This window comes from Mustela erminea, chromosome 3, assembly GCF_009829155.1.
Source record: "Mustela erminea isolate mMusErm1 chromosome 3, mMusErm1.Pri, whole genome shotgun sequence".
Lineage (NCBI taxonomy): Eukaryota > Metazoa > Chordata > Mammalia > Carnivora > Mustelidae > Mustela > Mustela erminea.
This window is the reverse complement of record NC_045616.1, coordinates 83510834-83524012: the sequence shown is the minus strand read 5'-3', so window position 1 is coordinate 83524012 and position 13179 is coordinate 83510834. Positions and strand designations below refer to the sequence as shown.

The 13179-nt window shown below is 39.6% G+C and overlaps 1 protein-coding gene across 2 annotated transcripts in view; it reads left to right on the top strand.

Annotated features, from left to right (window-relative positions):
* Positions 1-185: 185 nt before the first annotated feature.
* The window catches only part of KCTD16 (potassium channel tetramerization domain containing 16), a 305143-nt gene continuing 292149 nt past the window's right edge, over positions 186-13179 (top strand). Inside the window, exons 1-2 of one of the 2 annotated variants that reach the window (XM_032336306.1) lie at positions 186-495; positions 11588-11694. The gene's annotated coding sequence lies outside the window, so the exon portion shown is untranslated. Of the gene's footprint in view, positions 496-5861; positions 5938-11587; positions 11695-13179 lie in introns of those variants that run through there. The other variant, XM_032336307.1, reaches the window with a different exon arrangement.

The window sequence follows — 13179 nt, the reverse complement described above, 5'->3', positions numbered from 1 at the left end:
GGGTGGACACGGGGTGGAGCCGGGGAGGAGCCGGGGAGGAGCCAACCTGTTATGGAGCATGCGCAGTATCCACAAACTCAGTCCAGTGGCGGGCCAATGAGAAGAAGGAAGACACTTCCGGTAGCCTGGTTCGCGATAGAGGCAGAAAAGCGCAGGCGCAGCAATTGTTGCTAACTATTTAGAGGAGGGAAAAATCGTTTGCAGACAGGAGGCGTGGAAGAGGTCGTGCAAGCGCCGATACTGAGCGGGTAGATCCTGTCTCCTGTACACAAACTCCAGAGCGTCGGTCTCTCTGGATTCAGTGTGATCTAGACAGTGTTACAGAGTTTATGTGTATTATTTACTCCTTACAACCTAATGAGATGATTACTCTATTCTTCTCATTTTGTAAGTGAGGCTGTTAAATGTCCATTTAATAATTGAACGCAGTGATAAAGGACAACTCACCTCGCTGTACTAGCTGTTGGGACTACTATGATGAATGCAAACTAAATGGTACTGCTCACCTGCGATTCGTTGCGGGTGGGGTTATCAAACACGTAAAAGTATACGTAAAGCTGTAACTAATATTCTCAAGTCCTACGTAATTCTCTTAAAGAGTGTAATATTTATCGGGGGCGGAACATCCGGAAAGCCACTGCGAAAAGGTGATGATCAAAGGGTGAAAAGGAATTTATTAAAGAAAGGAGGAAAGAGAGGAGGGGAAGAGCATGAATATTTCAGGCAGGGGAATAGTGTGTGCAAGGCCTGGGATTAAGGAAAATATGGTGTCAGAAAAGATGTAGATAAGGTTTCTTCAACCTTTGCACTATTAACATTTTTATCTAAATGATTCTGGCGGGGCAGGAGACAGAGGATGCTGCCTTACTAGCTGTAAGATGTTTAGCAAAATCCCTGACCTGTACCAACCAGATGCCAGTAACACAGCCCCGCATCCCCACTGCCACCTTGTGACAACTAGAAATGTCTCTTGGATAAAATCAGACTTTGGAAATAAATGATTTCAATGAAGCCAGGATGTTTGGAGAGACCATGGAGGAGAGCCACATAGGAGTTGAGGCTAGGGCTACAGGTAAGGACCAGGAACAGAGTGTCTTGTGGGATTCTTGTTTTGGTTCTGAAAGACAAAGCAGAACCACTGAAGGTTATGAACTAAAGAGAGGCATAAGTAGATTCTTTCCTTTTGATTGTTCTGGCTTCTGTGTTAAACCACGGAGTGTTAAATCACTTCTGAAAGTGCAGGAATCCTAATTCTGAATGCCATGGTATTAGCCAATGAGCAGAACTGTCTTCCGAGCTTATAGTATTAAAATTTATATCATGAGCCCTTGCATTATATGCTGGCCCCCAAATCCTGTGGTCTTTACAAAAGAAACCAGGCCATTGCTCTGGGACCAGTTTCTAAAGGAATGATAAAATTTCACTGGTTAAAAGGTTTTTTTTTTCAACTTATACACTATAATGAAACAAATAAAACCAACCAATTAACAAAATTCCACACTCCCCTCCAAACAAAAATAATAATAGGAAAAGGACATAACAAACTGAAGAACCAATGAGTATACTCTTGAGATGAATGGGCAGCTAATTTCCTCAGGAAACTTCTGAAATAGCTCATCAAATAATTCAATTTACCAACTTTTATAAATCATTTTAGAATTTACTGATGTAGGTACCATCTGAACAACTCTTGGGAGAATGACCATGTATTCAGATTTGCTGGAGCCAGCCACATTGTCCCTTTTTGACAGACAGAGATTACAAGTAGGCAGAGAGGCAGGCAGAGAGCAGAGAGCTCTGCTGAGCAGAGAGCGGGATGCGGGGTTTGAGCTGAGCCGAAGGCAGAGGCTTTAAACCAATGAGCCACCCAGGTGCCCTCACATTGTCCCTTTTTATGCCTGTTTTCTCCAGAATAATTATTAATATTGTCTCTTTTTTTGCTATCAAAAATATCCTAGTTTGATAAATTATATGGTTATGCTCTCTAAGACGTATTACCTATGAAGCTGAGATTCTAGTTATTGGCAATATGCAATAATCTATTCATCTACTTAGTGATTTTATGGTGAAAGAAAATTTGAGTCTCTTGTTTCTTCTCATGTCTCCATTTCTTCCCATCAAAAGAGATACTACTCTCAAATGTTTTTAAGATTTTATTTATTTATTCGACAGAGATCACAAGTAGGCAAAGAGGCAGGCAGAGAGAGAGGGGGAAGCAGGCTTCCCCCTCAGGCTGAGCAGAAAGCCTGATGCAGGGCTCGATCCCAGGACTCTGGGACCATGACCTGAGCTGAAGGCAGAGGGTTTAACCCACTGAGCCACCCAGATGCTCCTCAAAATATTTTTTAAAGATTTTATTTATTCATTTGACAGAGAGAGAGAGATCACAAGCAGGCAGAGAGGCAGGCAGAGAGAGGAGGGGAAGCAGGCTCCCCACTGAGCAGAGAGCTGCTTGATCCCAGGACCCTGAGATCATGACCTGAGCCGAAAGCAGAGGCTTAAACCCACCCAGGCGTCCCACTACTCTCAAATTTAAACAAAACGTAAGATTATGAGCATAAAATATTACCTGCTTAGAAATGAATTGTTAGATGTAGATGTTATTGAAATTCTGCTTCTATCTGTGAAAACAATGACCCTATTTACTGGATTTCCTTCTTCGCTAACCCTTGTCCCACTTGATAATGTTGCAGGGTTGCAGGGTTCTTGTCTCATGGACCTGAAGAATGAATCTCACAGACACAAAAGAGTGAAATGAAGTGAAAGTTTATTAAGCAAAGGTGAGAACAGAAAGGGAAGAAAAAGAAGCTCTGTAGAGGGAGAAGGGTCCCAAATGGATTGTCACTGGGGGGCTTAGTGTTGCCTTCCCTCTGGTTAACATCTTGTCTATAACATTTCTCCACATCTGGGATTTTGTGAGCCATGTACCCCTCTGCATGAGCCTAGTCACATAGCCCCCCTACCTGTCTCTCCCTACCTAGCCTCACCTGTCTGTCCCTTACTCAATAAGACAAGCAAAAAAAGTGAAGTTACATGATGAAATCTTCCACATTGTTTGACTTTGAAGTATAAACCATCCTGCAGAGAACCTTGGAGAATAGCAGTCAATTTTGTGGCTAGTCAGGTAGACCTCTCTTTTGGGAGGAAAAAGTGTTGTTGTTTTTTTTTCTTTTGGTGTCGCATCCCCCCACTTCAGGACAGTCTTCGGAGAGTTATATTAAAGCAAACTGCAGTACTTGGCTATTGTGCTGACCTCTGTTAAAGTCACTGAATTGTATTCATTAGGAGGAGAAAACCTTAACCAAGTCAAGAGTTGATAGAACATGAAGTGCACTTGTAACAGTGGCTCAGTCATCCCTGGGACTTAATATGTCAGTTACCAAACTTGTGACCAAAATAATAATAATAATAATAACAACAGCAACAACAACAACATTCTAATTATGAGTGTTATCTTCTAATTAGTTTGACAGTCATGCTAGAATACACAGTAACACTTTTACATACTTCATAAACACAGAAAACTTCTTTTTATTTTTTTTAGGATGTCAGTGAAATTGTGCTTAGATTTTAGAGTTGACTTCTTTCCCCTCTGTTTTATAGTAAATATGTCATGGGGAATTTAGTCGGGAAATTCTGGTTTGAGCATGGGTAGTTTCCCCTACTCTCAGCTATATCCACCAGCACCAAATGAGGTGGGGATTTGACAGCTGTGTACTTATGGTGTCAAGTTGCATAATGAAACCTAATAATTGTGGTGAAAACCAGTGTAAATGCCCAAGATCTATTTTCACTATCCCTGAATATTAATGATATAACTCCATTTCCCAAATATGACAATTATATGTCCTCCAAATTATCCTTTATCCCTTAGAAATGAGTTTCCTCCTCAAATTCTGCTTCTGTTATTTCAATTATTTTACTTAGAACAATAAATTACTATCTTGGGAAGTCAGATTTGCCTGGAACAGCACTGGATGCTTTCAGACAAATTGGGTTTTTAAAAGGCTAGGACATTTAACCCCATTTTAGCATCTATTCTTGGGATTTTGACGTGAATGTTCCAAGTGCCTCATGCTGTAAGAAAACAAAACAAAAACAAAAACAAAACCAACAACAGGACTTTTAAAGCTACTTTTTGAAGCCATGCTGTATTTTTATTGTAGAGATCCGACAACCTCTCAAATAGCAAATCAAGCATTTCTAATATTAGGTGAATGGATATTGTGGTTTGGAGTATGAACTTCAGAGGCAGTAGTGGACGTTGTGTATCCTGAACAACTTAGAAAGGGAGGTACTGTAAAACGCAGCATCTGAGGGCTAGGCTAGTGATGGCAGAACCCCTCCTGCCAAAGGTGAGAGTGAAGCATGTAGGAAAAAATGTAAGAGCTAACACCAGCATATGGTTACTATATGCCCAGCACTGCTCTGAGTCCTTCATACATTTCTACTCAGTTACTTTTCCTAACAGCCTGACAAGGTAGGTACTACATACTTGCCATATGATGAAACTGAGAACAGAGAGGTTAAATAACTTGTCAAACATTACAAGGTAGGAAATACTAAAGCTGAGCTTTGAACCCAGTCTGGCTCCAGAGTTCTTGTGCTAAACCACTAGTCTGTATTGCTGCGTCACATAACATGAACATAAAAAGGGCAATATCTGGTGATGGGTATTCAGGAGGGCACGGATTGCATGGAGCCCTGGGTGTTATTCGCGAACAGTGAATTATGGAACACTACATCAAAAACTAATGATGTACTGTATGGTGACTAGCATAATAAAAAAATTGTTAAAAAGGGCAATATTTTAATGAATATGCTAACTTACCTAACATGTGATTTCATATATATAAAGTATTTTATATGTACATACATATGTATGCATGTATATATATAGACACACATACACACTAAAATTGCAGTTAATTGATAATTGTATCTATATTCTCAAATGTGTATGTATTCAAATTGATAAAAAATATTTTTTGTAATCTTCTCATTGGGCACATGACAAATTACCTCATGTTCAGAGGGCTATTGAATTAATAGTGTATATTCATCATGTAATTGAATTAATAGTGTATAGTGGTTAAGGGAGCATGTCTGGAGCCAGATGGCCTGGATTTACATCCTCTCTTACTTACTCGCCGTGAAGTTAGCAAAGTCACTGTGCCTTACTTTTCTCTTGGGCAAAGAGCAAGAGGATAACAGTATTCATCTTACGTGCTTGCTACAAAGATTGTTTGAGACAATGCCTGCAAAATCAAGGCCTAAATACTAAGTGCTCAGTGAATATTTGAACTTATGGTCATTGCTACATCTATATAGCTATAGAAGCTGTAAGATTTTGTCAGCAACCAAAATGGACTTTGAAGAACGGCCATGATTGGGCTTGAACAAACTATCTCTTTCCAAAATCAATTACATACATTCACTCTGATGCTTCCCTGCAGATTTTGTATTGTCTTATAATTTGCCTTTTGATCCTATGGAGTATATTAGAAGTATGCTTCTGTCATCTTCTGTCCTATATTTTCCCAATTGGGCTTCTCCGTGTTGTGCATTTTACTCTCACACATACCTTTTGATGTCAGATACTATTGGTTTAATACATTAGAGCAGTCATACTTGAAAATTTTGAACAGTGGTACCCATATTTGATTTTCTTGGTGTGTTTCATGTTATTTCAAACATTAAAGAAAATGTGCTCATCTTTCTGCTTTATATCCCTTTCTCTCCTCTTCACAGAGTTTTTCAGGACACAGTGCATAAGATGACTTATGTTGTGGAAAATATGTTCATTTTCAAAGAAGAAAAATGGCAGTGTCCTAGCCACTAAACCAATCGCCATAAAAAATTTAATATAATGCTTCTTAAAATGATGGAGGGATCAGGTTTTATTATCGTCAGTAGGAGAGCAGCCTAGAAATGACTGTAAGTTTAATACATGACACTTTCCTTAGGCAATTCATTTTTTATATTTTTCTGTTAGAATTCTTCATGATGCCCAGTTAGACATTGCAAGCAACCCACAGCTTTTCATTACAGTTTAACTCTTTACTGTTGTAAGGACGGTCATATTAAACTTTATTTTGTTACAAGACAATATTTCCAACACAAGATATTGCTGGTCTGGGAGCTTTAAGCCAGATAAATTTAAATGTAAATTTGAAACATTCTTTGGAGGTCACTGTCCAAACTATACAATTTTAATTTTTTATTTTTATTTGATTTCATATTAATGTCTTGATAATAATGGTGTCTGGCCAGAATAAGAAATAGGTCACTGGGCCAGGTAGCCAAGTAGGAGAGCATCCTAGCTTGAAACCCATAGGCAGCATACTCTTTTCATTATTATTCTACTTTCTTTAATTCTTTCTTAAATCTTGGAGAACACATGTTTTCTGAGCACAGTTACTCTTATGACTATTAGAGAGAGCAGATGACTCTCTCTTAACCATAATGCTCTTTATGTACTTAGATAGTTTTTGTTACTAAGACTATTGATAACATTAACTTAAGTTCTTTTCCTGAGATGAGGATAATTTTATGTTGAAACAGAGGCATGTGAAATCAAACTTAGCTTTTTTTTTTTTTTTTAAAGATTTTATTTATTTGACAGAGAGAGAGAGAGAACACAAGAAGGCAGAGAGACAGGCAGAGAGAGAGGGGGAGGCAGGTTCCCTGCTGAGCAGAGAGCCCGATGTGGGGCTCGATCCCAGGACCCTGAGATCAAGACTTGAGCTGAACGAAGGCAGAGGCTTAACCGTCTGAGCCACCCAGGTGCCCCAAACTTACAGTTTTTATTACATAATGCAAATTTAGGTTTGGAAGTCAAAGACAAACATTTTTTCTTTCTGACTGAAATTAAGCAAGGTGCTTTTGACTCTTCCCATGTAGTCCTAAATTTGCAGCATCTAATAAGACTCAAAAATCCCATACTGGCTGAGATAATGAATTTTTACCTCTGAAAGAAAATATAAACATTTCTTAACTCTTGCTAAGATTTTACTTTAAAAAACTTAATATTACTTAAAAGAATAGTTGATTTGGGGCCTATAAATATCATTTCTTTCCTGGACTCTCTAAGAGCTCTTTTTGATAATGCCCAAAATTGACTTCTGTGCTAAATGTTCTAATGTACTCCCCTTCCCACTCACTGGAAATAAAGTGCTTCGACTTCACCTTAACATTTTCAGAGGGCCCTAGGAGATTAGCCTGAATTGGCAGAGATATCGCCAACATCGACAAAAATAGACAGGTCTTCACAGACAAATCAGGACAGCAAGTGCCTCTGAGAGTGACCTCTCATTTGAGTAGCTTCACATAATGAGAATTAAAGAGAATTAAAACTGATGGGAGCCTTGAGATCACTTGTTTCCCACCACCTGATTTTACAAGGGAAGATCAGAGGCCAAGAGATGTACTATAAGATCTAAATTTCAAATGCTGTCTTGACCTTTCTGACCCTCATGGGGCCCCAAAAGCCTAGCAGTGACTTCCTTTTCTCTTGCCAGATGTGTCCCCTACCCAGCAGGAAATGCTCGACACCTGTTAGCTCCCCCATCAGCCACACCAGCTCCACCCAACATGGCCTCCAACCTAATTGGTTTTACCTTCCTATAAGCCAATCATATACCCCTGTAGAAATCTGGGAATCACCCCACCCTCTTGACACTACGGATTTCCCCCATGGCCCGTGCTGGTTCACTCTATTCCTGTGTACCAACCCCTCATGGCTCTGCATGGCTTTCAGTGCCCTTCCTCATAAGGGCTGTGGGTAAATGTGATGAAAAAGCTGCTGCCAATCTCATCTGTCCAGTGTTGAGTGTCATATGTTCTGCCAATCCCTCCTTCAATGATAGGCTGAATAGGTGCTCAGAACAAAGAATTTCATCAATTTTACTGATCTGGTTAGTGTCAGATTCATCACTGTATCCTTTCTGTGACTTTCAGATGGTAGGTGATGAATGAAGATGAGATGGTGAATAAGTGAGTCATTGTAACCATCTCATTACATCAGATGCTCTATTAGGATGTAACATTTAGTATTCTAACAATAAGGCATTAAATAATGCTGTGTTTGTGATATTTATTTATTTAACAAATATTTACTGAGAATCTAACATGTGCCAGTCACTATAAATGACGCACAGACTCTACTTCTGCTTTTTGGTGTTTTAAGCTCAAAGAAGCCCAGTATTCCCATCTTCCTTGCAAACTGGCTGCAAGCTAGCCATCTTCAGTAACCCGCCTGGAGAAATGCTCCTGTTCCTCAGGGCTTCCTGCTTGATGAAGTCATTACTGAGTTTCTATCCAGCCAAGCTTGCCATTCCTCGTTTGTGAACTAGAAAGTCCAGACCAAGAAAAGACTCCCTTTGCAGATGGGCTGCTTGGGAGAACATTTATAGTAACCTGCCAGTGGATGTCAGTGAAAATGATGCCTGGAAGGACAAGGCTTGATCTGTCTCCAAGACTCTGTAGTCCCGAGCGTCAGTGCACATGAGATTTGGCAGTGAGCGATAGCATAACTTGAGCGTATTTTTATTGTTTTCAGGGCAGGTGGGAGTGGGTCCGTTCCGGTTGGAGCCCACAGAAGCACTGATGTAATCCTCAGGCAGTTTATTTTTATGAAATTATTGGGCCATATTCCCAAAGACAACTAGCTCCTGTTCTGGTTCTCTATTGCTTTGTAAAAGTAACACCTCAAAACTTTATGGCCTAAAACAATAATAACATTAATTTTCCTCATAAATCTGTAATTTGGGGCAGTGCTTAGCAAGGAGAGTTCATCTCTCTTCCACACAGCTTCAGCTGGGGAACCTAAAGGCTAGGGTTTGCAATCATCTGAGAGCTCACTCCTTTACAGGTCTGACTTCTGAGGCTAGTTCCTGATTGGAACCTTTGATGCAGCACTCAGTCATTATACCTACATGCGCCTCTCCCTATAACATGGCCTTTTTCAGATTACGGTGGCTGTGTTCTGAGGAAGAGTATCCTGAAAGACAGAGTCAGCCAGGAGCTGTATTCCTCCCTCTGCACTATCCTTAGAAATCACACAGTATCACTTTTAACACATGCTATTGGCGAGAAATCACTAAAGTTGGCCTATATCCAAGGAATAGGGAATTAAGCTCCAGCTTTTGAAAGAAGACTGTCAAAAACATTTTTTTACATTTTAAAACTACCACTTCCCAGTGGGATACAAGGGGAAAAATATACATTTGCTTTTGTAATCAAAGAGACTGATACGCTTTGGTAACCATGAAGCAGTGAAAGAATTCTAAATATGTATCAGATCCTCACATCTAATAAAGGGTAAAGTGCTGCATCAAGACTGAAAATGTTAAAAAAAAAAAAAAAAAAGACTGAAAATGTTGGTTGAGGGGCACCTGGGTGGCTCAGAGGGTTGAGCCTCTGCCTTCGGCTCTGGTCATGATCTCAGGGTCCTGGGATCGAGCCCCACATCGGGCTTTCTCCTCAGCGAGGAGCCTGCTTCCCCCTCTCTCTCTGCCTGCCTCTATGCCTACTTGTGATCTCTCTCTCTGTCAAATAAATAAAATCTTTTTTTTAAAATTTCTTTTCAGCATAACAGTATTCATTGTTTTTGCACCACACCAGTGCAATGTTGGTATTTTGTGGTTTTGCAGACATGTTCTTATTATATGCATTTTAGTGATGCTTTTCAATTAATAATCAAGCATTCTGCTACTTAACTGCTGTTATTCCTCAGACAAACATGATCTCTAAATCAAGTACTTTATTCGTAGAATAAAGCGTAGTTATTTGAATAGTTATTGGGATAACTATTCTGTAGAGCTTTCTCTACCTACAATAATACACAACACTCATTATTTGCTTATTTTTTCATGCAAAAAGGGTGACTCCTTTTTAAAAAATTTCTTTTACAAGTTTCTTTTAATTTCAGTTAATATACAGTGTAATATTAGTTTCAGGTGTACAGTATAGTGATTCAACACTTCCATGTATTACCTGGTGCTCACGAGGACAAGTGCTCTCCTTAATCCTCATCACCAACACCACCCCCCCATTCCCCACACCGGGACCATCAATTTGTTCTCTATACATAAGAATATGTTTCTTGGCTTGCCTCTCTCTCTCTCTCTCTCTCTCTCTCTCTCTTTTCTCCCCTTTGCTCATTTGTTTTGTTTCTTAAATTCCACATATGAGTGAAATCATGTTTTTGTTTTTCACATTTTACATCAGTACGTTTATGCCGTGCTCATTTTGCCCCCTAGTGGTTTCTTATGTCCTTGTTCCATATTTACATGTAATTTTCAAATCCTTTGGAATGTGAGAAGGAAAAGTGTCACTTTGTTCCTCCTGACACATGCATCTCATTGTACATATGAGGAAATTAGGACCCAGAAAACTTGTGGGACTTGTCTGATGTCACACATCCAACTCGAACCAGAAGTTCAATATTGCTGTCCTCTCCCACTAGAAATAAGCCCCACAGGGCAGGAGAGTCTTGTTCACTGATGCACACGAACAGTGCCTGTGGCTGGCAAGTTGTAGGTGCTCAGTAAATATTTTATGAATGAGAAAAACAAATGAGTTAATGAGTCAAGACTGGAACCAATATCTACAGACCCCATGCCCTATACTTTTTTATTATGTAGTCTGTCTTCTCATCCACATAATAAATTTTCACATAGCACTTGACACTTGATTCCATTTTACTCCACAAATATTTCCGCTCTTTAAACTCCCTCGCCCTTCTCTTGTTTTGTCATTAGGTTTATTCCAGGAGTATTCATGTATTCATTCAATGTCAGTGAGTTCCAGCGGTATCAGATACCATGCTACCTAGAGGGCGACCAGAGGTACTTAAAGAATTCTTTTTATTTAAATTTTTTCATTTTTAGTTATAGAAAAATACTCATGACATCAAATGTATCATCATAACCGATTTTTAGGTTTACAGTTCATTAGTATTTACATTGTACATACATTGTACATACATTGTACATAAATACATAGTATTTAGGTTTACAGTTCATTAGTATTTACATTGCTGCACAACCGATCTCCAGCCCTTTGTCACTTTGCAAAACTGAAACTCTTTATCCATTCAGCTGCCCATTGTTCCAGCCCTAGCCACCTCAATTGTGCTTTATGTTTCTAGTTTCTTGACAACTCTACATGCTTCATATACTTGGAATCATGCAATATTTGTCTATCTGTGATTGACCTATTTTATGTAACATAATATCCTCAATGTCCCTCAGTGTTGTAGCACGTGTCAGGATTTCCTTTACTGTTGGGGCATCTGGGTGGTGCAGTCAGTTAAGTGTCTGACACTTGGTTTCAGATTTGGGTCATGATCTTAGGGTTTTGAGATCGAGCCCCGTGTCGGGCTCCACGCTCAGTATGGAGTCTGTTTGAGATTCCTTCCCTCTCCCTCTGCCCTTCCCCTCCCGGTGCGCGCGCTCTCAAATAAATACATAAATAAGAATTTCCTTTACTGTTAAGGCCGAACAACATTCCATTGTATGTGTATACCACATTTTGTTTATCCTTTCATTCACTGATGGATATTTGGCATGTTTCCACCTTTCAGCTACTGTCAATAATGCTGCTGTGAACATGGATGTACAGGTATCTGTTCAAGACCCTGATTTCAGTAACTTTGGATTATACTGAAAAGTGGAACTGCTAGATCATATGGTAATTTTTATTTTTTTACTTTTAACTTTTTGAATTTTTAAGAAACGACCATGGTGCTGTTTTCCAGAGTGAATGCTCATTACATTCCCCCCAAAACTGCACAAGAATTTCAGGTTCTCCACATCCCACCCAATACTTGTGACTTTCTGGGGTTTTTTGATGGTAACCATTCCTATAGGTGTGAGGTGATATCTTGTGGGTTTGGTTTGCATTTCCCTAGTGACTAGTGACGTTGAGCATCTTTTCACATGCTTGTTGGCCATCTCTATGACTTCTTTGAAGAAATATCTATTCAGGAAAGTGCTACAAAGAGGCATTTTTAATTTAGCAGCTTCTTCCTTTGTATACAGAAAAATCTCAGCTGTCATGACATAAGAGCCATTTTCCCTACCCTTTCTTTGGTACACTATGCCACCACTTATTTAAGATCTGAATAATAGTGAAAAAATGGGCTTGTGTCCCATTTGCACATGTTACATCTCAGGCATTGTTCTAAGGACCTTACATATACTAACTTACTTAATCCTCAAAACACCTGTGGAAGGTGGATATTCTCACTGCCTGCAGTTTACAGAGGATGGTATGGAGGCACAAATAAGTAAGTGACTTGTCCAAAGTCCTGCAGCTGCTGAGCTCTAGTACCAGGATTTATACCTGGGCAGTTGGCTTCAGAGTCTGTGTGCTTAACCACATTATTTTTCCTCTCTGGCACCAACTAAATCACTTTTATATCACTCTTTTTATATCACCTACGTTTTTTGTGAGATCTTCCTAAGCAGCTCTTCTATATAAGTTTATATGACTTGGATCACAGATAGTAAAGAACAAATGCAAGAGGCTTATGTTGTAAAAAGGAATTCATTGTCCCCATGGATGGCAAGTTCAGGGTACAGTTAGCTTCAGGTATCTTTGAATCCAGTGCCTCCGACAGTATTATAATCCCAGTGATCTCAGCAAATGCCGTCAAGTCACACCTCTGGCTCTGATTGCACCCCATGCCGGTTGCTGGTGAATCATGGTGGCAGGGAATATGAAATACCCAAGTGAGTCATATGCGTACAACTGGAACAAAGGTGGCATCAACACGACCTGCACTCCAGACACGTGGAGTGGGAGAGGGCTGTTCCCACAAAGTATTACTAGACATTCATTTACGTTGAGGGAGAAAGGAGGCTGTTTTTCTTCCTTTTGGAACAAATACACAAGCAAAATTACTGTTCTCAACAACATTTTGTTTATAATTGAGTAATAAAAAGCATTCATTTAGTGGGCACTATACACCAAACACTGTCCTAAGTATTTTACATATGTTGCTTGATTCATTCTCACAAGATCTCTGTGAGGCAAATGTTATTATTAACCCATTTTACTGATGGGAAAACTGAGGTGTGTAAGGGCCTGGGTGTACTTGGAAGAGAACATGCTAACTCGCCCTCAGTGATCTACTTTATAAGGGGTACAGCCACCATTCTCACCCAGGCAGAC